Source organism: Equus caballus, chromosome 28, assembly GCF_041296265.1.
Source record: "Equus caballus isolate H_3958 breed thoroughbred chromosome 28, TB-T2T, whole genome shotgun sequence".
Lineage (NCBI taxonomy): Eukaryota > Metazoa > Chordata > Mammalia > Perissodactyla > Equidae > Equus > Equus caballus.
The window spans coordinates 23,601,733-23,627,203 of record NC_091711.1 but is presented as its reverse complement, the minus strand read 5'-3'; the positions used below and the strand labels follow the sequence as shown (position 1 = coordinate 23,627,203).

General features: G+C 41.1%; 2 long non-coding RNA genes across 2 annotated transcripts; both read left to right on the top strand.

Annotated features, from left to right (window-relative positions):
• The first annotated feature begins 2,546 nt into the window (after positions 1–2,546).
• LOC138921282 (uncharacterized) lies at positions 2,547–11,272 on the top strand. Its single transcript, XR_011433734.1, has 3 exons — positions 2,547–2,573; positions 8,636–8,700; positions 10,906–11,272. It is a non-coding gene; the product is annotated as an uncharacterized lncRNA (long non-coding RNA).
• Positions 11,273–17,100: 5,828 nt separating this feature from the next.
• On the top strand, positions 17,101–21,639 carry LOC138921284 (uncharacterized). Its single transcript, XR_011433737.1, has 3 exons — positions 17,101–17,280; positions 17,464–17,511; positions 21,429–21,639. It is a non-coding gene; the product is annotated as an uncharacterized lncRNA (long non-coding RNA).
• Positions 21,640–25,471: the final 3,832 nt, after the last annotated feature.

Genomic DNA, 25,471 nt, shown 5'->3' with positions numbered 1-25,471 from the left:
AATAATAAATGGAGACTCGTGACAAGGCGGCGCATTCTTTTTGAGCGATGGTTCTCAAAATTTCCTCTGTGGGGCATACTGTGGCCTGGGTTATCTTTTCTCCCATGAGCCTCCTCTTGCAGAGTCATGGTCCTTTCACACTCGTGGCCACCCAACCTCTGCTGTCTTGCATGAAGGGAGTAATGGAGGTTCCTACATGCCAGGCCCCAGGGCCGCGGCTTAGAGGGGTAGCAAACTAGGGAACATAATTATGTTACTTGCACAAGCAGTTGCTTGCAGACCGTAACTTTGCCCAGTGTTCTGTAGCTATTCTTGGTGAATTTCCAGCAAGATAATCTCTTACAGTAAAGCCCCACTCTCTCCGTGATCCCTGGCTGGAAACTTCACCTGGCTTATGCATGCCCTACTCTTGCATTTTGGGCTCAGATACAGCCCCGTTAAAGTGAGCATCACTGGGGCCTACAATCAAGGCTATGGAGAAGATGACTTCATCTCATCTACGCCACCTTCTCAAGAACTTGTCCCTTTGGGTCTTGCTGAAAAGTAACTCAACACACAAATGCCTCACTCACCGGGAACACCTGACTCTATAATCTTTGGCAGGGTGTATTTTGCTGGAAGAAATGGTGAGAATTTTCTTTTAAGACTTTTTTATGGTGACATATGACACACACAGAGAATAGTGCACCAAACAAATTTGAATCTTAATGAATTATAAAGTGAATGTTCATGTAATTGCCACACAGGGCAAGGAATAGAACATTGCCAGCACCTCAGAAGCTTGCTGAGTGCTCCACACACCTACCTCTTTTCTCTCAAGATAGCTCCTTCCTGTTCTGGCTTGTTTGGTAATCATTTCCCTGTGTGTGTGTGCAAGTGTGTGTGTTGATCATTTCATCAATAAACACTGTAGTTTGGAAATTGGTAGACTTTTTAGGCCTCTGACCCCCTTCAACTTAACAAGGAAAGACTCCATAATAAAGTCTCGGAGGCTGCACAGAAGGAGACGTTGGTGACAAGGCTGGGAGTAAGTGCCTGCTATGCCATTTCTTGGCTGTATGGGTTCGGCAGGTCACATCTGCTCTCTAAAGTTCAGTGTCATTATTTAGGCAGTTGAGATAATAAACCCTACCCACAGGGCTGTTAGAGCTATAGGTAACAGAGGAAGTCACTTAATACATTGTCAGGTGCTTGGGTGTGCAAGGAGCCCTTCTTACTGGAGAAGGATGATGAGATGTGCTCTCTTCTGACATATGTGAAGTCTTCCTTTGCTGCTCCTGGCCCCCATTAAAGCTTCTGCCTTCCATCTCCTTCCTCAGACAAGGCTCTCTGAGTTGTGCACTGTGATCATTCACTCATTCATACCTTCAGTCCCCTGGGGTGGATGCATGGAGGTATACAGTACTTGGCAAATAGTAGTCGTGAAATATGTATTAGTTGAATGAATGAATAAATAAATGAGTCTCTCAGAGTTTATCATCCGGTAAAGGAGGTAAGGCATATACAAAAATGATGAAGAAAGCCTCATGAGGAGGCAGTATGGGGAGTTGGTCAAGAATGCTGGCCAACTGCTCCATTTATTAAGTGGAAAGTGGGACAATTTATTCAATGGTTTCTACTTTAGTTTCTCCATCTGTAAAATGGGACTAGTAACAGTAACTATCTCCTAGACTTGTTGTGAGGGGTAAGAGAGAAAAATAGGTAAACTGCTTACAGAAGATAATGGCACATTGTAAGTCTAAATGTATTGTTGTTATTATTATGAAAGAGTTAGTAATAAAATGCTAGGAGAACTTGCAGAAAGGATGAGGTCGAGAGACTAAATATCCCAAGGGAAATTTTTAGTATGTTTTCAGGAGAAGATCTGATTTGTAATGAACTTTGGGGCTATGTAACATTGAGGTTTAACTTCTTTTCCTTCTTAGAGAGCTCAGAGGTACTGCTCCCACCTCTAAATTCTCCTTTTCCACCTTCCGTGCCTGGCTAAGCCCTAGTCATCACTCAATGTCATTTTCCCTAAGAAGCCTTTCCCTGATCGGCCTTACAAGGTTAAGACATCTGGTCGTATACTCAAAGCAGTGCATGCTTGATTTTTAGAGCACTGATTACAATTTATATTTACAACTTTCTTTATGTAATTATTGTTTAATTTCTAACTCCCTCATAAGATACTAAGATTCTTGAGGAAAGTGTGTGTAGCTTTGTTTCCCCGCCACTTTATCCCCCATGCCTGTAAACACAGTGCCCTGTAGCAGACCCCAATAAATACTTGCTGACTGATTTCATTTATATGTATAGAAATGGGGGAAGCCATTTTAGGAAGATGGACAAATTAACGGAGTGAAGAAACGAAAATTGTAGATGTGGTTTATTTAATCTGGAATTCATCTAAGTAATGTACTAGGAGGGAGCATTCTCCCTTTTAGATAATATGCATTTCAGCTACAATTTCGCAGAGGCCCTGCCCCTACTGCTGTTTTGTAACCAACAGGAAAGTCTCAGGGGGAATTTCAGAGGAGGTAAAGGCGGGGTGGAGGAAGTAGAGTAGGTCAGAGGGAACCATCTGGGAGGAGGTAAGTCCTGTCTGTCCCCTGTAAATCGCACTTTTGCTGAGGACAGGCTGCATTAATGGGCAGAGTGGTGGTTTTGGCATGGGAACGTGAGCAATGCATTGGGGAGGCAGAGCACCCAGTGACTGAGACCCTGGACCTGGGAGTCAGACGCTCTGCTCTAAGCCAGTCTGGCCTTGGTGATGTCCCCAAGGGCCCAGGGTTGCTGTGAGGATGAATAAGCTAACACACATAAAGCCCAGTGCCCAGCACTGGTATCCACCTAATAGTTTCTAGCAATGATTACTGTTTCTGAATTTCCCCTATTCTATGATCTGTATCCCTCTATCCCATTTTAATGTTTCTAAACTCGGAACTAGCCTTACAATCGACGTGTCCTTTTATTGAAATCTTTCCTTTTTACTTAGTAAAGCTATCATTAAACCAAAGGTAAGTTCTAGAATCAATAGGGTCTTAGAATTGAGGATATATAATATTATCACTACTTTTTACTCCTCCTCAGAAGAATGTTTCATATAGAGTTGAGTCTTAATTTAAGGGAAAAAAAGGAAATGTTTAACGTTGTCACAGAGAAGTATTATAAATGTTTCTGGGTGCATATAAAAGAGAGGCTCTTGGGGAAGCTTTCCAGAAACTGGTAGATAAAGAGAATGGGCAGCTTTGGTTTCTCTCCTGTTAAGTCACTTGTGTAATACTTTTTTAAGAAACCTGAGACATTTACTTAACTAGTAAAGGACCCCCCAAGCTAAAATTCTATTTATAAAACACTCCTCTTCAAGGAATTCAAAGTGCTTGGCAGACAGTTTCTATTAAACTCTTACAAAACACATATGCGACGAGGCCGAGGGTGCAGGAGGGCACGAATGCGAATGCAGGAGTCATTTCTATTTTTCTGTTTTATGAAACACTTAAGTAACTTCTCAAAGGCCAGAAAATTAGGGCAAAGCTGGGAAGAAACTCTAAGTTTCCTAACCCAAAGTTATTTGTCTGCATATTGATACTGACAACAATCACCATTTCATCAAGTACTTTGGCTTTTTTTTCTCCCCTCCATTCTAGTTGTTTGGGCAAATTTTCAATTTTTGATTAAAAAGTTCTGATTTGTTAATTAGTGGGGGAGCTATAAATATGGTTGGCAATTTTTTTTATCTCACAAGTTAGCTAAAACATCAGAAAGTAATATAAACATCAGCTCTGACTATGAAAAGCCTATTTCTTGGGGCCAGCCTGGTGGCATAGTGGTTAAGTCTGTGTGCTCAGGTTTGGTGGTCTGAGGTTTGCAGGTTCAGATCCCAGGCGTGGACCTAGCACTGCTCATCAAGCCACACTGTGGCAGCATCCCATGTAAAATAGAGGGTGATTGGCACAGATGGTAGCTCAGCCACAATCTTCCTTAAGCAAAAAGAGGAAGATTTGCAACAGATGTTAATTTAGGGCCAATCTTCTTCACCAAAACAAAAACAGAAACAAAAGAAACCTGTTTCACAAACCCAAAAATTGGACACTGAATGCGTGTATGCTTAGATATAATTTTTTACACAGCTATTTTCAAAGTGTCTATACTAACTGATGTTATAAATACAGGAAAAAATATAGTTGGACATAAGTTAGGGAGAATTCCGTGTGTGTTGTGTCATTTAAACAGTGAGCATTTCCTTTGAAATATTTAAAAATAACATCCTGCATCATTTTAATTACCAAATTGTCAAAGGTTATAGTCAGACACTGTGGGTCAAAAGAACGGTCAATCACGTCCTCATGTAGAAGCTGTGGGCATGGAAATGGGGCTATCCTCTCTGGAAGGTGATTCGGCAATGTGCCTGAAATTGCAAAGCTGAAAAGCCTGTGACCCAGTAATACCGTTTCTAGGAATCTATCCTAAGTAACTAATTATGAATGTGCTTCAGGTTTTAGCTAAGAATGTCATCACAGCATTACTTACAACATCAAAACAATTAGAGATAGCCTATGTGTCAAATATCATATATTGGTTAAGAAATTTATGGTGCAATCATATAATGGAATTCTATGTTGCCATTAAAAATGATACTGTTCTATGCTATATTAGTTGATGTAAAAGATGCCAATGATATCTAATTTTAGTGAAAAGAGCAGGTTACAAAATGGCACACAGTGTAATTATGAGGATGTGTGTATACACATGGATGTGTGTGTGTCTATGTCGGTACACACATGCGTTGGAAATATCTCTAAGCATACAGAACAAAATGCTAACAATCATTATTTCTGAGTAGTGGCTGATTTATATTTCCTTTCTTTCCTTATCCATATTTTCTAATTTTTCTTTCGTAAACAAATATTAGTTATAATTTTTAAAAATTTAACTGTCTTAATTTAAAAAATATTTTAAAAATGTATGACATCGCATAGAGGAAATGATTGGTGAGGGCAGATAGGTGCATGGACACTCAGCACTCAACTAGTGTTGGGCATTTTCCCCCGTAAGAAAGGGTAGGAGGCAGCAGGAGACAGTGACAGGGCCAGAGTTTGGGAAGAATTTTAGAGCATCACTTGGGCAGCCCACAGGGATTTTCATAAACCAAAAGAGCAAATTAACACGCCCTCCTATGTGACGGTGGTGGGATAAATGGTCTCTTCCCTCTGTATTTTTCTCTGTATCTATATCCCAGAAATAAAATATTTCTTTCCAAGAAGAGTCTTCAAATCTTTAAAAGCTGTAGGTGATCTTGCATATGACCTCTGTTCTGCTTGTCTTTCTCTCTCCTTACTAGTCTGTGTGTAACCTTACTGAAAGATTTATTTGCTCCTTTTTTGGAAAAAGACATGGCCTTCAATCTGGAGGATTTAATTATTCCCTGTGGTCTGTCAATTTGTTCTAATTTCTTCCCTTTTTGACACAGTGTCATCAAATTCATGACTTTTTTTTTTAATATCCAACAAATGTCTCCTGGTATTTTTGTCCTTCCTTCCTTCTTTCCTTCCTTCCTTCTCTCCTCCCCCTTCCAATAGAACCAATAATAACCCTCCTCATGCAAATCCACCCTCCTTATATCTCTGGAAAGCTATGACTGGGCCTTGGACAGCCATCTTCCTTCAATGATTCCTCACTTATATTTTTAGTATTCTAAGACTCTGGCATTCTATGCATTATTAAAATGGTAAATAGTAAGGCATTCCCCAGGGCACAGAGGCTAGGGAGCCCCTTCAGAGTCAGGGGTAGGCCAGGAAAGCTGCGGGCTCCTGAGAGGGAATGTGAGCTTGATGAGGGTCCTTCTGACTGGTCACCTCACCTGCAATTCCCCCATTGCACCTGTCAGATCGTTGGTGGCATGCTCTCAATTTGTCCCACCTCACCCATCCCCTAGCTACTGCGAGAAATGGCTGATAACCACTTACAGCCACAGCCTTGGGGATGCGGGAGCAGGCTTCCCTTGGCCAATGGGAGCCACCTCCCCACCCAGACCTCAGCCAATGCCTGACTGACCGCGGGTACAAAAGGCCACTTCCCTCATCTCAAGGCAGAACTAACTCTGATGTAATTTATGCTTCATGGTTCCTTTGTTCGGCTTTTCCCCCTGCCCCATGCTGCTTCCCCCCGCCCCTTGTCTTGCGAGGATTCTCCAATAAATCATTTGAACAAAAATCTCCCACTCAAGCTCTGCTTCTGATCTAAAACACCTCCCATTTTCACAAATGAAGAAATTTGAGCTCAGAGTGATTAAACTGTTTGTCTCAATCACACAGTGGTGGAGGAATACAAACTCCAGTTCTATCTGACTCTGTTCAATGATTGCATGATAATTCCTCCTAGGGTTAGTTTTGATAAACAAGCTCCCCCTCTCCAAGGGGGTGTGGAATTCTAATGTCCTGGTGGGCAGCTAGTGGGGTTCCAATCCCAGGGTGCAGAGCTGGGAGATTGTAATCCAACAGGGGAGGCACCAGATGGTGAGTGTGAAGCATGAGCTGTCTTTATAGAGCAGGGGGCCAAATGGGCATGGCGCTGTCCCTCCACTCCCCACGACAAACTAGGGACAGTTTGGAAAGGTGTATCCATTATTTGATTGCCACCAAAGCTGTAGAAGAGTCCTAACATTTAACGAGCACGGCCAGGAATGTTAAAAAATCCTGTAACGTAAGGGGTGGTTTTGCTCAACAAAGAATTAGCGCCCCTGTTGAGAAACGCTGCAGAGAACCCAGGGTCAAAAAGTAAGCGAGCCAATTGAAGTGATCAAGTCCAAAGGGCAAGGGGATGACGAAAGAGAGAAGACAAAGCCAAAGAGCCAGGCAGCTCTGGGGCTGGTGCCAACCAGGCCGAAGGAATGGGAGGGAGGGTGGCTGCGGTGCCCACAGCTTGCACTTCTTAGCATCCACTCTGTGAGGCATAGTGAGTCTGGGCCACTTGAAAAGGTCAGGACAACAGGAGGGATCCAGGTGGATGTCATGGGAACCCAGAAAGAAGAGATTACATGGCATTAGAATCATTGTTCTTTTATTTATTCCAACAAGCAGAGAGTGAGCACTGTAATTTCCTGGTGCCGTAGTGAGCACTAAGAAAACCAAAACACATCTGACGATTTGGACTCCAGTCAATGCTAAGAAGTAGGTACAGAGATGATTTGCCATATTATAATTTTGGCTGCCCAGCATTTGAACCTTATCCTAGGTAGAAGTTCTTTACCTTTTAAGTCTTGCTGGGCAGGAGGTCGTCTCGCTTGGGAGAAGCTGGAAATGCTACATATTCTCTCTCCCGCCTCCCTTGCAGGCTGGCCTAGATAGCTGCCTCTGAGTTTTCATGGGGAAGTAGTTACCAAAGAGTAGAGGGAGAGGGAAGAAGTATCTTTTTGCCAGATGAATCCTGGGTGCTGTCTGGGGCCTCGTTTCCAGCCACATGCAACTAGAATCTGGATCTTCAGGCTTCCTGGCGATTCCGGGAACTACCCAACATCCTTTGAATAAATTCCTTTCTTGCTTAAATCAGCCAAAATTAGTTTTTATTGTGGGCAGATATGAGCACCTACCATGTACCAGTTGCTGGGAAAACAAAGAAATCACACAAAGGTCCTGTGTTCTTAGTCAGGATGATAAACAGATACCCCGACCAGATCAGGGAGCACTGCCTTGTGGGTAGAACCCAGAACCACGGAAACTCCAAATGGGAAACAATATGATAACCCACACTGGGACAATTCGTGGGGAGGCTAAGAGCCAGGGAGTCTAGTGTGAGACATTTACCAAAAAAAAAAAAGGACAAAACTCATGGACATTTTGTTACAAAGTGGTACGGAAATGAGTCACAAGATGCACCCAGCTCAGCCTGATCTTAGAAGGCAAATGCTGGGAACGGGGATTACCGTGGGACAGTGACTGTAGAGTGGCCTCAGATTTCTCTCTACTTTCCTGTGAAAACAGAGGACAAAGCAACTGAATTGCTGGCCCTGTTCATCCTTGATCCTTAACTTCCCAAAGATCGTCTTATTTCTTCCATTGTAAGTTTGAAGTCCTATGAATTACAGTATACAATCCAGATTGCTGTGGTTTGTGCCGTCTTGTATAAATTAAATAGCATTTTATTTTAGGGAGCTGGGGATGGGGAATGAGTTCACTGCTCAGATTCCTTCCTATGATGTAACTGTCGTTCATGGAGCCGCTCTTCCATGCCAGGCTGTTTCCCACATATCATCTCTAATTCTCAAAAGAACCCTCCAAGGAGGTATTATGAGGTTGGTTTCACAGGCGAGGCTAATGACTTGGCCAAGATCACGGAGCTGGTTGGTGACAAAAAATGTGAACCCAGGTGAATGTGGCTCCCATCTCACCTGCCTTCTGTGATGCACACCAGGGTGCCTCCTTCCCAGAGAGCATAAATCCACGAATCACGTGGCCTCCCCTAGGGATAATGTATTGGTCGATCCATCTGACTCCTACTCATTCCTGGTGGGTGCGCCTGAGGTATGTAGTGAGCATGCTTAAGGGGTTGATTAAGATCAGTTACACAATCAGGAAAGAGCAGTGGTGGGAATAAGTCATCTGATTTTTTAAAAAAATTCTATGCTTAAGACCCTGAATTGTCGGATGTCTTTCAGGCCAGCTTTCTCTGAATACTGATTAGTGCGGTTTTTAAATGAAGAGACAAACTCTGGGAGGTTCAGTAAGTACTTAACATCACACAGGAGGTAGGTGGGCTATCTGGATTGAAACTCACAGATTCCTGCCTTCAAAACTCAAATCTAGGGGTTCATGGGATATTAACCATGCATGAGCAATTCCAGCTATGTCTATAAAGAGTTACTTTAAAGTCCTTATCCATTTATCCACTGTTTCTTTACAAGTGCCTATTTTATGATGGGCAATATGCTCCTGAACAAAAGAGACGTGGTCTCTGCCTTCGTGGTGTAGGAGAAAAAATATCAAATAGGTACACAAATAAACATATAATTACAAACTGTGCTATGTGCTGTGATGGAAAGGCTCAGAAAGATGGGAGAGTGTATCACAAGGGGACCTAATTTAATCTAACAGATTAGGGGCGACTTTCTGGAAGCAATGGTAACTGAGTTAATACCAGAGCGATGAGTGTAGTTAGCTAGGAGAAAAGGAGGGGAAAAGGGAGAAGAAAATTACTGGCAGCATGAAGGGCATGTGCAAAGGCCCTGAAGCAAGAGGAAAAACTTTTAGCCTGTGCTCCTTAGACGCTGCAGGCCTGTGGGATAAATTTAGCTTACAGATGTTTGCTTTGGCTCACAGACTCTTCTGGAAAAATTTGAGCCTCAAAGAGGAAATGTTGCATAAATATTCTGACTTCAAGCTCCTCTTGAAAAAACAGAAGATCTGGCAATCCTTGGCCCTCAGCGCTTCACGGCAGCAATGACAAGAACTGAGTATCTGACCAGTCTGGGTGGGGCAAACACTCTCCAGTCCATCAGTCTTGCTACTCCTCATTGTCTCCCCAACACCGAAGTCAGGCTTCAGTTCCCACTTACGGTCCTGTTTGCACTGCTGTTTTTCTACAGTGGAGAACTATTTCTCTGTATCCCTGTCTTGATCACAAATAAAAGACAGACCAAGAGAACCATGTGTTTTTCCCCAAACTCAGCCTGTACCACTCCAGCGCCATATTGCTTGGTGCCTGTGGCATTTAAATTCTCCCCACTCCTACTTTGGAGGTAACAGAATAAAGGCCACTAAGATGTCCCTCTAACAGCCTAAACTATGTTGACTTTTTTCTAACTGCAAATGCTTAGTGAGAATGGGACACACTTTATGCCTGTGAACTCCACCACCACGGTAGGCACAAAGAGCTGAATGTGCCATTGATTTTTAATCAAAGATATAAACAATGCTGGTTCTATTCTGCTAAATGTAGGACTGCACCTGTTTTTAATTGCAACTCAATTTATTAAGCATTTGTACTATATTAAGCAAAATAGATGATAAGATAGCCCCCGCCCCAGAGAACATATGTTACTCATTCTTTCCCTTGTCAGATAAATTAATCTTGCCATCTCCAAAACACTGCTCATTCCATATTAGCAAGACAGCAGAAATTAATTTTGAACTTTTCCTAAACATTTATAAACATGTCAGGTAATGCAGCCATGTCTGACATGGTGTGAGAGTCCTGGACTGTGATGCAAGAAACCACTTTGTGTTACACAGTTAATGTGTTGCCAACAGACAGAGCGTAAACCACATCACGTGCTCAGGGCACCAGAGAAACTCACTGGGGGAACTTGTGATGAATCATTTTGTAAAGCAGAGAATTTGAATGTCAAATGCAAAATCCCTCCTTCATAGAACCTTTTTGCAAGAACGAAATATTCCATTAGGACTTAATGAAGTCCATTTGCATCATCTATGTGATATATACCTAAAATGTCAGTTTCCTCACCTGTAGCTAAAATTAGTTCATTTTTATTTGTCTGCCTTTTACATCCCAGTTTGTAGTTTTCACCTTGCTTTCTTTTCTTCTCTCCTTTCCACGTGTTGTCGGTGTGACTAAGGCCAGCTACAGATCAGAGCTTCAGCTCAGATTCCACCAGCAGAGGGTACTGTTTGAGCGCTTAAGTGGTCTTCTCATCTTTGTCTTACCCATCCAAAGAGAACAATATCTGAATAATAGCCTGGGATGATATTCAATAGGCACGGGGCTGGCAAGATAACATACATCAATGATCATGTTTCAGCATCATTTTACAGGACATTCCCTTTGTTCTCTGCTGCTCACAAAGAACACCCCGTGCAAAAAGCACCTGTAGCTGCTGATGATAGATGTGGACAAAGGAAGATGAAGACGGGTGGTGGTGGTGGAGTAGAATCTGCTTCTAAATTTACCAGATACTTACATCCATTATAGGTCTGGAGTTCTGAATCAAGATCTCAGCCCCATGTGTTCTCGGCTTGCTGGTGGATGATCATGAATAATTCCTGCAGGAGCAAGTGCTGGAGTAAAACAACCAGGCTGTCCCTGAACATTGTAAATCGATGAGCACAGATGTCTCCCAACGGAAGGGAGGTTTGAAGACGCTTCATGTCTTGTTGGGTTGGGAACACTTGAGAGTTAGTGACAGTCTGACAAACTAAAGTGAGCATCTCCCCATTCTGAAATCATGTTTAGCATTAAATGTAGTTAAATATATTGTGGAAGAACACTTTGTCACTTAATTTTTATATAAATTTGATCAATCGGTGTATAAGAGTGGATTAAACATTTCATAGTAAAATGTAGATGCTTGGATTTTTATCGTCATCATTTACAAACTTTTATCCAAGCAAAAATTGCACATGGTAACAACAAAAAATGATAGAAGCACGTATGCTAAAAAGCGATGGTGCTCTGCCCCACTCCTGCTTATCTTCAGTCTCTCCTTAAATGCAACTTTTACAGCATCTTTTCAGTTACTTATTTCTGTATCTCTAAACAATATTCTTATACTACTAATTCTTGGGTTATTAGTGTTAGACATTACATATTGTCTTCTTATGCTGCTAGATGAGAATGTAACTCGATTAAGTCACTCGGTACCTTCTGTTAGTCATAGTCCACTTTAGATCTTCATTAATTACCTATGTAATTTTAGAGAAAATTCTCATTCCTTTAGCAACTTTGGGTAAAATACTTATTCCTTTGACAATAGACAATTTCTTTTGAGTCCGCATCTTTTCAGTTCTTTCCCCCCTTCCCCCTCCCAATTTTTGTAATCCATACTTCTACAGTGTTAAAGGTATTGACATTTGCTTTCTGCTCTCTAGTCATAATTCTACGATCTTTGTCTATAGAATGATTCTAAAATTGTTAACCAATAAATGATGTTTACATTGGGGCTCAATATTGTTTATTGCAGTATCACATTGTTATTATGCTTCTTGTACAGCTTTTAACTTTTCCAGAGTTTCTAATTGCCTTTTTCTTTCTTATATGAGGGCCAGCCTGGCAGCATGGTGGTTGAGTTTGTGTGCTCTGCTTTGGTGGCCCAGGATTCACAGGTTTGGATCCTGGGCACAGACCTACACGGCGCTCATCAAGCCTTGCTGTGGCAGCATCCCACATACAAAATAGAGGAAGACGGGCACAGATGTTAGCTCAGGGCCAATCTTCCTCATCAAAAAAAAAAAAAATCAAACCCAAAAGTTTTTCTTCAGAGTTTTAAAGGCATTCTTTTTCTTGAACATCCAGTGCTACCGATGTGAAGTTTAATGCCAGCTTGATTCTCATTCTTCAGTGATCTGCTGTTTTCTTTCAATAATGATCCTGGATGGAGGCCTTTTTACAGCCACTGGTGGGCTATTCCAATCTGAAGACTTAAGTCTTTGCGGTATTGAAATCCTCTTGTATCACTCAAATTAACAATTTTCTCACCTCAATTTTTGGTATTCATTTTCCATAATTCCTCTTAATTATCTATTAGTCCTTTTCAAATAATTACCTATTTGATCCTTTTGTCTATTTTTATTTTATTTTATGGGAGATTTTCTTAATTTTTTTTGGGGGGGGTGGGGAAGATTAACCCTGTGCTAACATCTACCACCAATCCTCCCCTTTTTGGTGAGGAAGCCTGGCCCTGAGCTAACATCCGTGCCCATCTTCCTCTACTTTATATGTAGGACGCCTACCACAGCATGGCTTGACAAGCAGTGCCATGTCCGCACCCGGGATCCGAACTGGTGTACCCCAGGCCGCTGAAGCAGAATGTGTGAACTTAAGTGCTGCACCACCAGGCCAGCCCCATCAATTTTACACTCTATAATTTTTCTTTTGTCTTTTGACAATCATTTTTTAAGTCAAGTGTCCTTCTTAATCTCCGTTTGTTCTTCTTTCATAATGTCCTGTTCTTGTCTAAGGGATGCAGTGCATTCTTGAGTCTTTCTAAAGGTGTTAGAATGTCTGTAAAAACTTCTGTTCTTATCTCTTTACTTTGGAGTCAGTATTTTCTGTTTTTTTTTTTTCTTGGTCAGAGTCTCCCACATTAGGGGCTTTCTCAAATGTATGGAAATCTTTGGTTTTCTGTTCACATTTTAGGGTGAGGTGAATGCAATGAGTGGGGTTATGATTTACGGAGTGGCGAAATCAGCTGTCCCATAAACAAAATGTTGCTTGTTTTCCCCTATTTTTCAGTTTTGTGTCTCACTTCCACCCTGATGGTATCTGAATTTTCAGAATTCTGAGCATCTCAGTGGTTCTTCTAGGCAGCTTATCTCCATCTCTGTTACTGCACCACCCACCTCCTTTTCGTTTTCCTCTCCACTAACCTCTGGATGACTGTCATCTGTTAGCTTGTTTCCATCCTCTTGTCATCTTCTAAACTTTTGTTGAAATCTTTTATCAGTTAATGATCACTTCTTATTTATCTTTTGAGTTTGTACCTATTTGCATTCCTTTACTGACATTTAATGGTCTTTTGGATGGAAGAGAATATAAATATATGTGCACAATCTGCCATCTCTATCTGGAAGTCCATGTTAATTTTAAAAGGCACGTTTGTATGACCTGAAATTTCTAGATACATATTCGGTATTTATTTATAGCCCACATCAATTGTAGAAATGTATTTTCAGTGGACATGTTTAAGATATCTTTTAGCACATGTCATTTCTCTGGCCATTTTCTCAATATTTGAAGGTATAATACCAAATCAAACATTTATTTAATCCTTTTCAGGTATAAATTACTTCAAATGCTTTTATTTATTTTTTAAAACAGCACTCTGAAATAGGTATTGCCACGCTCCCATTTCACAGATGAGAAGTGGAGCTTCTGAGAGAGTCGAATGATGCTTAAGATCATTAAAGCTAGTGAATGCTGGCCTGGTATTTAGATCCAGACCTTTCCAGGCTTTTTTTCCTAAGTCACATCATGTCTCTTAGATATGACTTGATACAACCTGATAAATACAACAGCATAAATAAGTAGATAATTTAACCTTTGTCTACAGAACAAATTTCTACTTCCACAGGGCTTCGTGTGTAATGCTTTAGATTCAGTCTTGGCTGTAGTTTTAAAATAATATTTAAAACTAGTCCTGAATGTTTGGTAAGTTTGTAGCATTCTTAACTTCTCCCAGTGGACTTCATGGATACCTTCCTCTGTGAAAGTATGTCACGTTGCATAAAGGAAAAGCTGTTGTTTCAAAGACTGGGGGAAGGGCTAAGGAACAGTCAGACTCTTCTAATTGTCTTCAACTGTCATATATCTTACTACATTTTAGGTCAGATAATTTGGCTTGTAATATTCAAAACTGTATTAATTATGGGATTTTATAATGAGGTTATGCAGTATATGTTTGCCAATTGGGAAAGAAAGATAATTATGCTTGAATGTAGGTCACATTTAAGAAACTCTCTTAGGCCTGATGGGAACCATGTTTCTTTAAAAATCAAGAATTAATGATATTCAAGAGAATGGTGTCTCTCATTCCATGACCCAATTCTTCTGGTCAGAGAGTTTTCTTGGTGGGTGTTCTTAGGACGAGAAACTTGCATAATTTCTTAGAGGGCAGTTTGGGCCAGCTGTGGTAGGAGCTGACCTGGATCTTGTTGGTTATAAGAAACTGGTGGATAAAGTATTACCCATGGGGACGTTTATGGGCACGTTTCTAGGGTTGATATCATAAGTGGGTAATTCTCCTACCTGCCCACAAAATGTTTTATGCTAACTTCTATATGAGAAAGAGATTTTTGTCTACAATGTGATTGCCTTAGTCTGTGCCCTTGAAAAATTGCTGGTATGTTCCAACTCTCAATATCTTTTATTTTTTGGGTTTTTTTCCAGAGCTGTTTTGGTTTCAGGATTAAAATGGGAGTGAACACCACTCAAAACTAAGAAGTTTGATGTAAGGAGTATATTGATATAGTTTTTGTAACATCCAAGGAATCTCTGTTGTACCTAATTAACCATCTTGACTGAGGCATGAAAAAAATGGTCTGCGTACAGATTTCCCAGCCTCTGCCCCACCCCATCCCATTCCACTCCCAACCCACCAGGAGAGAGGCTGCAACAAATAATAGACTGTTTAAAATTCATTGCATGGTCCAAGAAGAAACACAAAGCTTTCTGATGGCGTAGCTGGATTTCCTTGGAATGGTGGATAGTTTTACAAGATATGTAGCAAGATAGATCCCAGCTCCCAATATCCAGAGCAAAGCTTTGATTCCGCAACTGTGGTTTAAGAGGTTTAGTGGTTTCACTTGTGTTGGGGTTGGGGCAGACTGCTTTTCGAAAGAAAGAGAGAGAAAAGAAGAGATCTAAATTTTACATTACAATTTTAACTGGGCTGGGATTTTGTCAGTTGACATGTATCTATTTTCAGTTATTGTTTTCATCTTTGCCTTACCTTATCGCAAATGGAATATTATTGTTAACCAGTCAGCTGATGAAACATTCTGAGGATGAATTTTATAGCCTGTATTTCTCTTCATCTCTTTCCCATCATTAAAGAATTAAGGTACTTGAACAAGCTGTGTTAAGGAACTAATAATATCATAAAACATATTGTACTTTAAGATTATTGGGCATTTTTCGATGCCAAGCTTTGGAAAGACATATGATGTGCTAAGGATGACTGGGGCAGTGGGAGGAGCTAGGTCCTGAAATAACCCTCCTGATTCGGTCCCCTACCCTTTCAGCTAGCCAATATTTGATCTGCAAGAATGACACTGAGTTAGCCACTTGGTTTATATTTTCTCTCTCTCTCTCTCTTTTTTTCTTTATCCACTCCCCATCCTCATGGCTATTTGCGTGAAACTAGTTTCCTCAGACTAGTTCGATTACATCTCTTAAAGGCAGGTCTCAGATCTTTTTCTCCATTGGCATCTCCATGCAATTTGCATGCTGGTTACTGACCATAGTGAAGGCTCATAGCAAGCTGTAGATGACCTGATGCAGCTCTTAGCTGCATCTTACATATTTGGGCCAAAAAAAATCCTGGAATCCAGAATTGAGAAAATATAGTTCTTCCTAGGTCTATTCAGGCCTATCTAGCAGTGAATTTCCACTTGGGAGTTCTTTTGTGATGATGCATGAGTGGTGTGCCAATTACTCTGGGTTTTGAGCTTTATGTGAATAAGAAAGTCTGAGATCAGCTCTTATGAATAGGTGAGCTGAGGTGTAGTAATCCAGCCGCTGCTTGTCTTTGGGGTGTAGTATGTTTGGCTAATCCTATTGACTATAATTCTAACTGGGTGGCTCTTGTTAAATCTTTGAGGAAAAGATGTAATCTTCAGGCCAAGGGCACAGGAAGAAAATATTCCAACTATTCTTGACGCTCCCCAGGTCTCAAAGCAAGAATTTGATTTACTTTTTAAAAATAAGATTTATAAGCTGCACCAGACTGATCTCCACTTGAAGGTTGTGGCTGGAACCTAACCAGGATAGTAGAAAGAGTGCTTTCATTAAGCCGGGCATTGTTCAAGGTCGTAATGCAGGATGAATAAGAAGTAATGGATATCATGTTTTAAAGTCATGTCTAATTGCTAGGAGATCGTTCAAGTAGCAACCCAACAGATCAGCCCCAGGGACTTGTGGGAAGACATTCTTAAATGCTGGAGAGGAGTGAGTCTTATAATAGAGGAAGGATTGTGTTTAGCTGCATCTCCTTAGATTCTTTGCAAAGCCCTAGGATTACTTGGTAGGGTGTGGACATGACAGAATAAACACAAGTATTTCTGAGACTCTAAGACTTTGTAAATAAGGTGCTTTTAGATAGATCTAAAAGAATTTGAGGCAGCAGAAATGGTAAGTGTTGGATAAAGAGCATCGCAGGCTGAAAGGCTAAATCTGGTGAAAAAAAGTTAAAGCTTCTACCTTTCCCTGTTGGACTAACATTCACTGGTTTGAAATTAAAATTGTGGGACCTTTGGAGAAAACTTTAGACTCAAGGGGAAGGCGTCTGTTTTAATATTCAACATGGCAATTTATTTCTATAAGGAGATGAGTAATTTTTGGATAATTTTTGGTTTTTAGAACACTGCATTTGGCAACCCTATTATAAACTTTTGGAGATGTATTGCACTCCATAAAATAGCTACAACAGTTTGGATTTTTTTTAATGGCCAGAGCCATTATGTGCTGCAGCTCTTGGATTTGATCCATGATGCTTCGCGGTCCAACAGCAATCTCTAGAGCCCAGAGCCCTGGGACTGATTCCAAGAAAACAGTAGGTCAGCACTGGAAGAGAAAGACGTTGTTGCCCAGATCACCACAAATGGAAATGAGAGAAGAGAAATGCTTATCAGGGTAAATAAACTCAAAGACTTATTATTAGTAAGGGGGTGGTGAGTGGGTGGAAGGAGAGATAGTCACAGGGCTGACATTTACTGAGAATTCACTCATTGTCTTGCACATTATTAGATGCTTTAATACGTTATTTCATCTAGTCCTCGCTAAATCCTGAAGGTTGTATTATTTTCATTGTTACAGATAAGGAAACTGAAAAGAGAGGTTAAGAAAATTGCCCAAGGCCACACAGTAAGTGTATGGTGGGGATGTTTGTTAACTCAGGTGGCTGACGCTAAGGTTCATGCTCTTTCTGTTTTGCCACAGGTAGGTATTATTTAGATGAGCTGTTATTAGTGACTGCTGTAGATCTGTAACTGTCAGATCAATGTGCAGTGGCCATGGGTGATCAAATCATCCTGTTTTCTAGGGCTCCAAAAAGTCAAAGTGCAGAGTTCAGGGAACCTTGATAATCAGAATTAGTCGTAAATCTCTGGCTTCATTCACTCATTCAATAAATATTTGTTGAGCTCCAACTATATGCCCATTATAGCTCCAACTATATACCCAACTGAGTTGGGTAATGGTACTGCAGCAGAAAATAAGAAGGATGCTATTCTTGTCTCCATGAGCTTACACTCTGGAAATAGTAAATAAGTAAAGAGGTAAACACATTCAAGTCCGTGAAGAGGCTAGTTCGGTAAGTGGAACCATAACGTTATCACAATGTGCCAGGTTGCTGTGGGAATGAGATGCGCAAGTAAATTGAATAGTCTAGTTACCTACGTGGACTTTACCAAGAAGTAAATTTGGCTCGCTGAATGGCAAATCCCCAGATGAGGATAGCTTCCTATATGGATTAGCTGCGATAAAATGATTCTCCTCAACCTTCTGTGAAGATAACCCTCAACTGTGGCTCCTTGAATGTTTTTTCCTGGCCTTTTCCTTTGAGGAACTTTACTTGAATCTACTGATACTCAAAGGGGAGTAATGGAGCACTTCAGTAGGGTTATGGCATCTCTATTTTGCGATGAGGATAGTTTTTCAAGAAGGGGAATGGGTTTTTCTTTTGTAAAGGTCACACTGTTTTGATTTATGATGCTCTTGACGACATTTAGATGAATAAGAGAATGAAATTTGCAAGTGGTTAACATAATATCATTTATTTAAAAAAAATCTATCAAACAATCCTGCATATTTTTAAAGGTAGATACATATGCAGAAGAAGATCTGGGAGGAGACACACCAAATCCTGGGGAGAAATTTGGGATCACACTGGTGGCCAAATGGGATTTTGTCTAATTCATGCTCTTATAATATTTTACCTGGATAAGGTATTCATTTATTATTTTTCTAATAAAAATAATGTGAAAAGAGGTAAGTTTAATGGAGACCATCTAGGGAGCTATTGCAATATTCCAGAAGAGAGATGAAATAAAGATGGAGACAGTATGACCCGGTGGTTGAGAACAGGGCCTCTGATTCCAGACTACTTGGGCTTGAATTTCTGCTCTTACACTCACCGGCTGTGTGCCAACTGGGTAAATTCCCTAACCTATTTGTGTCATTGCCATTTCATCTCTAAATGAATATGCAAAAAATAGCACCTACTCATAGACTTGTTGTGATAATTAAATGACTTAGTACATGAAAAGCGCTTAGAACAAAGGTTAGTACAGAGTAAGACCTCTATAAATACTAGCTACTCTTTTAGGGGGTGATAAACGGGATTGGGGTGGGGGAAATGGGAAGAGTGATGAATAACTGAAGGCGCTAGTACACTGCATAAAAAATTGATGCTGACTATCTTGTCAAGCCTGTGAGACATCAGGCTTTGACGACCATCACTTCCCCCTGTACACCCTGAGGTCATAGGGGTATAGAACATCATAATGACTCTCCGTTAATTCTATGGCAGCTCCCGGAAGTTGCTTTTCTGATCATGAATTGCAATCTAGAATGAGATGGTCACATCACTTAGCCTCCTGTCTAGTTCTCTAATTAATAATTTGGCAACCATGTCACTTATCTTTAGTGCTATTTTTTAAATTAATAAGGTGACTATACACATTTTGACAGACATGAAATGTCTCTTCTCCACTTTCCCCTGTGTACTCCATTGCATTTTCGGTCACTGATAAATCTGCTTCTCTGGATAATGTGGAAAACAAGACAGGTCAAAGGTAAATCTTATTACCTTTCAGGGTCGATGTGTGTGAAAACACAAAGATAAATATCACTTGAGGGATAGCGGCAGGGAGACCCTGGCACACTGTCTACCTTTGAATTATTTCAAGGCTCCAATGAGGAAAAGTATGCTTCAAGAAACTGTAAAGCACTGTATACATCAGTATTTAATCTATTGCCTTTTTATTTGTCATTTTTTTTCTATTCTGTGTGAAACCCCTGTAGAGAAAATTCCAGATGGCTGCATTCTGAATAAACAGCATTCACTGAGCTAAAATTTCTCTTTGGTTTTGTCTACTTATCTCATCTTTGAGTTTACTGACTATGGAGTAATTATTTAAACCTTGGGATTTTATTCCCTTCATTTTTTTGGACACTGGTAGGACAATTGCCGAACCTTTGGAAAGGGAAAAATGTTTAATTTAGATGCTATTTTCCCTTTTCTAACCAATATATCCCCAGATATTTTTCCCCACTATGACTCTAAATGATGTTTTGATGATGCTAAGGCCTGTTCATCTGTGCTCAGGAAACTCTTTGAGCCTTCCCTGAAGGTCTTAATTTGGCTCTTATTTGCCTTAATTTGGGTCATAGTCTAGCCCACCATCTAGTCTCTCAGATGAATGTACAATAATCTGCAAACTACAACCATAATTCCAGTCCCTTCTCTCTGCTGGCCCATATTCCAGATCATAATGCTTCCTGCCTCCCACCATAAGAAAAGGGTCTTTCTGTTACTATTGATCTTCTTCTTATTATTTGCAAACTAAGAGTATCAGTTTACTTATTTCTGGGCTTTTCCTTATCCTGGATTTTTCTCTCATTCCTGTATCAGGAAATATCTTAACATGTTATTATGAATTTGAAATTTGATTCTCAAATGAGAAGATACTGATATTTTGTGAAATTCTAAAACGTGCTTTCTAAAAATACCACTTTATTGAGGTATAATTGGCACACAATAAACTGTACACATTTCAAATGCACAATTTAAAACCTACTTTTGAGTAATAAACTTCAATTCATTTTCCACAGAATCTCCTATTTAGGTACCAGCCTATCTTTCTCCTTGTTTTCAAAGCTAACCTTGTCAAGGGCACTGTCTTACCTCTCTTTCCTTAATTACTCACCTTCCAGTAAAATCCGTTCTTAATCCCTCTCAATCAGGCTTCTGTTCTCATTCCTCAAGTGAAATTGCTACAGCAAAGCTCAACTGCCAAATCCAGTGGACGTTTTCTAATCTTTTCTTACCTGGATTCATCGTGACGGTTGCCACCATTGACCATTCTTTATCACCTTGAGAATTTCAACTTTCTCGGCATCCACAATGACACACTCTTCTGGTCCCTCTCCTGGCACTGACACAGTTCCTTCTCAGTCTCCTTCCTCTACCTGCCCCTTAAGTGGTGGCAATACCATGACTCTGCTTCTCATTGCTCATCTTCTCCTTCTCTACACTCTTCCTGAGTGAGCTCCTGAGATCGACTTGTTAGTCATACTGAACATATGTTGATGAATCACAAATGGCCAATTTCAGCTTAGATCTCTCTTCTGATATCAGACCCGTATGCACAAACTGCCTATTGGATATTTCTACCTGCATATACCATAGGCATATAGAACTTGGTATCTTGAAAACACACTTTATTGTCATTCTCTGAAAAAGCTTCTCTTCCATCTCTTTTCCTTGGCCTAAGACAAAGGCCCTCCTTATGGGAAGCTTACAATGTTGGCTGGGTGCCTGAAGTGATCACAAACAAGCTTGTGTTCTTTATGTCGGTTTGGTGTAACAAAGTATCGAAGGGCTGGGTGGTACCATACAACCATTAGAGGGAAGAACCTTGGAGAATAAAGTCCTGGTATAAGGAAGAGCTGATAGGTGCAAAGAGTATTCAGAAAAGCGAGAACGTCAAAGTTGGACAGGAGTTGTCAAGAAAGCCTTCACAGAGCCAATGCAACTTCATTCCTTCATTTTTCAACAGATGCTTTTCGAGGATTTTCCGTATGTCAGAAACTCTTAGGTTCTGGAGAAGCATCGGTGGAGAAGAGACGAGGCTCTTACTCTCATGAAGCTTACATTCTGCCAGGAAGAATCAGATAAAGAACACGTAAAACACTAATAAAAGAAGAATTTTAGGTAGAGATAAATACTCCTAAGAAATTGAGTGTAATGAACTAAAAAGTGATGTAAAGGTGGGTGGATTCTGTTATACATTACGATGAAGGAAACCTTTCAGAAGTGTGACATTTGAACTGTTTCTTGAATGGATAAATAGATCTTCCTCAGCTCTGAAAAGAAAAAGGTTTAATAGCCAAATTGAACCGTTAAAAGAAACCCAGAGGGTTACGTGAGGCATTGAGTTTATTAGAATCTCTCCAACAAATCTGGGACAAATGTTTCTCTGTTTCACTTTCTTTCTTCGATACTTGAGATAAGATGCAGACTGACTGGATTTTTCTTTCTTACCCAAATATTGTGTTCATGCCTGCAACACAGAGAAAACAGAAAAATTCTGAATATGGAGACCCCTCTCTGTAGTATCTGAAGTGAAAAGTTCTCGGCAATGATCAAACTTTGGTCTTCTATTTATCTTAAATGCTACCCTCAAATCCTACCGTTTCTCCAAAAATGAAGGAAAAATGTAAGAGAACTATCTTATACACGTGTCCTGAATGTTTATTCAGGGAAGTGAATTCAGGATACTGGTTTCTGGGAAAGCAGCAATAACTAAGACAAATTCACATAAAGGTCTTATCTTCTAGTAGGAGGAAAGAGATAATAAATGAGTAAACAGATACAAATGTGATGTCACATGGGGTAAATACTATTAATAAAATAAAGGGGAGGAGGTTAAAGAGATAGAAAGTAATGGAGGAGCAATTTTAGAAGGCGTCTCCTGGGAGGTGATATTTAGGTGGAGATCTGAAAGGTGAGAAGGCACCAGCCATGTGAGGGGGCAAGTCAGGAGGGGTAGCAGCTCAGTCGGCTGGCTAGGAGTGTGGTTTATTCAACAGAGCGATAATTTCTCACTTCGATACTGTGCTATTTACACCATACCATTTCATAAACATGACATTTAGGCCAGAAAGGGAAGTCCATTTGGCCTATAGACTTCTTATATCAAGACAGATTTTTTTTTCTAAAGTTGTCTCATCATCTTAAACAAACTGACGTCCTCAAAAATTTCACACAAGATTCACAAACTGATGATGCACCATATCTTTGGTTTTTCTATAATAGATGCAGGAGCATAAAAAGAACTAAATACAAAACTGGGCATTTTATGGTCTCATTGACTTTAAATTAGGTGAAATAAAATGTAAGCACAGGAACATTTACTTAGCATTGTTACAGAGGAGAGAGAATGTCATTCTCGAATGTTCCATCTCCTAAGCTCATGTCATTTTGTTTCACCCTTGGAAAGCCCGTAACTCCCCTTGGGGGTTATAATTTTTCACGGGGAGTAAGGAAAAAGAACTAAGACTGGCTACCATGATGAGGAGCCAGAAGCCATCGGTACTTGGTTTTTCATTGTTTTTGGTTTCTGTGTGAAGATACTTGCTCTTGGAGAACACGTAATGCTAACGGGGGGCATTTCTGCTTGAGGTTTGCAAATGACCTGGATGAGCTGGCTGATGAGACAGAGATCTTTTCTTTCAAGAGCATTTTAGGAAGGAGATGGAATTTGAACTCAGAGCCTGGGAGCTGAGTCCTGTCACCTTTATACTTGCTGTGTGGCTTTCAGCACATCACAGAACTCATCTTCTGGGACAGTGGGGACCCCATGAGGGTGGCGTTTAGTAATTGCAAAGCACTTTGAAGATGTTGGTTATTGGCCGTTATTGTTCTAATTATCATTGCTTTTATTGTCTTAGAAGATGTCTCCTTCCAGGGACTCGTTTTCCCCAACAAACTTACAAATTTGAGTTTTCTCGTACCAACCTTGTTTTGAAAGAGTGTTCTAACGACTCAATTCAGTATAACAAACATTTAAACTTGAACAAAAAGGAAATTACATATTGGAAGGCATTATAAAGACAGATGAGGCATTAACTTAATCTAACATAGGTTGAGGAAAGAGCCAGAAAGAGAGCATAAGCAAGAGTCAAAGGAATGTAACAGAGGGTGTAAAGGATGAATTCTTTCAGGGAGAACCAGGGAAAAAGCTCTGTGGAGAGGTGGTGGCACAGAGAAAACTCAGTTACTTGCACAGAGGTAAGACAGACTGAGAAGGGCCGTGGCCTGGAAGTAGATGGGCCCCCTGCGTAGGGGCAGGCATGGGAGAGAGTGGGCAGGAAGTCCAGAGCAGCACGTACAGTCTGTGTCTGGTAAGCACAGCGGCAGCCAGCGTGTGATTTTCCAGTACAGCTGTCAACATCAGAGGGCTGAGAGCAGGAAGGAAGGGCAAGTCCCCACAAGCTCAGCAACAGGGGCACAGGAATGAGTGATAATAACAGCTCCTGGCAGCCAGGCAGCAGTTAATCAGGACCAGAAAATCTGGCATGAGGAGCAGGGTCTCAGAAAGCTTTTTCATCATCCCCCCACCACACACACACACACACATACACACATGCTCCCACTCTCTCTTCTATTCAAAGTTATAACTATTTATCGAGCATAGCTTCTAGAGTCAGAAGGCCTGGTTTGACCGCTGGTTCCACCATCTGTTGGCTGTGTGACCTTGGGCAAGTTGCTCAAACCCTCTGTAACAAGCACAGGGGTGCTGAGAGGAGGGAATGAGATCGTGTGGAGGAGGTGTGTGCCACAGAGCCTGGCACGTAAGGAATGCACCCTAAATAGGGTGAATGAAAAGGAAACCAGTGCTGGAGCCAAAACTGGGCTCACACTCAAGATTCAAGCTACTTCTCACAATAGAGATGCCCTGGAACCTGGAGTGGCGGCAATCCTTAGCTATGCTGCCTCTCAGAGGGTGGGTGAATTACATTCAGGTCTCTTCTGTGGGACTCAGGGTGCTTCTAGAGATTGGCACAGTGTTGCAGTTCAGGTGCGGTTCAGGGAAAGGGACTCTGGGTCTGGAAACCTGGCAGGTGCATGGTTTGCTGCCATGCACAGGAGTGAACCTTCTAGGACGGAAGGAGGGTACAGCAGGGGCAAAAACACATAGGCAGGCTGAGAAGTCGGATAACAAGGGCTGAGGGGTGAGTGAATCACTAGGAGGTGAAATCAGTGATGTAACCAAGAGGTCCTGATGTAAAATTCCAGAGAGTTGGAGGGTGGCTGAAGAGATAAGCAAGACTGAGTGAGAACCTTTCAAGAGAGGGGAGACTTGAGTAAATTGTTGGTTTAGGAATAGATGGAGGAAGCGAGGGAGAAAGGAAATAAACAAGAGGGAGCATGATTGGTGGAACCAGCTTATGGAAGAAAGAGGAAGAGAGGGGTCACGTGGTTAGGTGGAGTCACTTTTGGAATGAAGGAGGCGTTTGTCTCTAAGACAAAGAGGCTGAGGATGTAGAGAAATAGCAAGATGGAAAAGAGAGGAGACGGGGGAGTTCTTTACTTGGTGGCCTCAGTCTCAGAGAAGAATGAGAAAGTCATCTGGTGGAGAGGGAGCGAGACGTGAGGCAGAAGCTTAAGGAAGAGGTGTCGAGGGAAAAGGTGTCAAGTTGTGACTGTGGGGAATTGGTGGGGAGCAAACTAGAGATGAGTCACTCCACGGTCGTGATTTCTGCGTATCTGAAGTGCACCTACACAGGCTGGCTCAAATGGAAACTGAAAGTCGCCTATGCTGATGGCCTGAAATAGCAAAAACAAGCTCATCCTCCCCTGCACCCGCTAACACAAATCGCCTGCACCTACTGTCCCCACTTTCTACTGCAGACTCTCCCCTTCACACCCACTCCGCTCTGCAGGCAGTGCTCTCTCAGAGGTCGCCCAGCCAATGGGGAGGGACTGTTGCTTTTTCTCAGTTCTCACTGTTATTGCCTTTGCTAGAGAATAAATATCCTCTTTCTTCTTGAAACATCCTTCTCCCTCGCTCCCTACATTTTGCCTAACAGCTTCTTT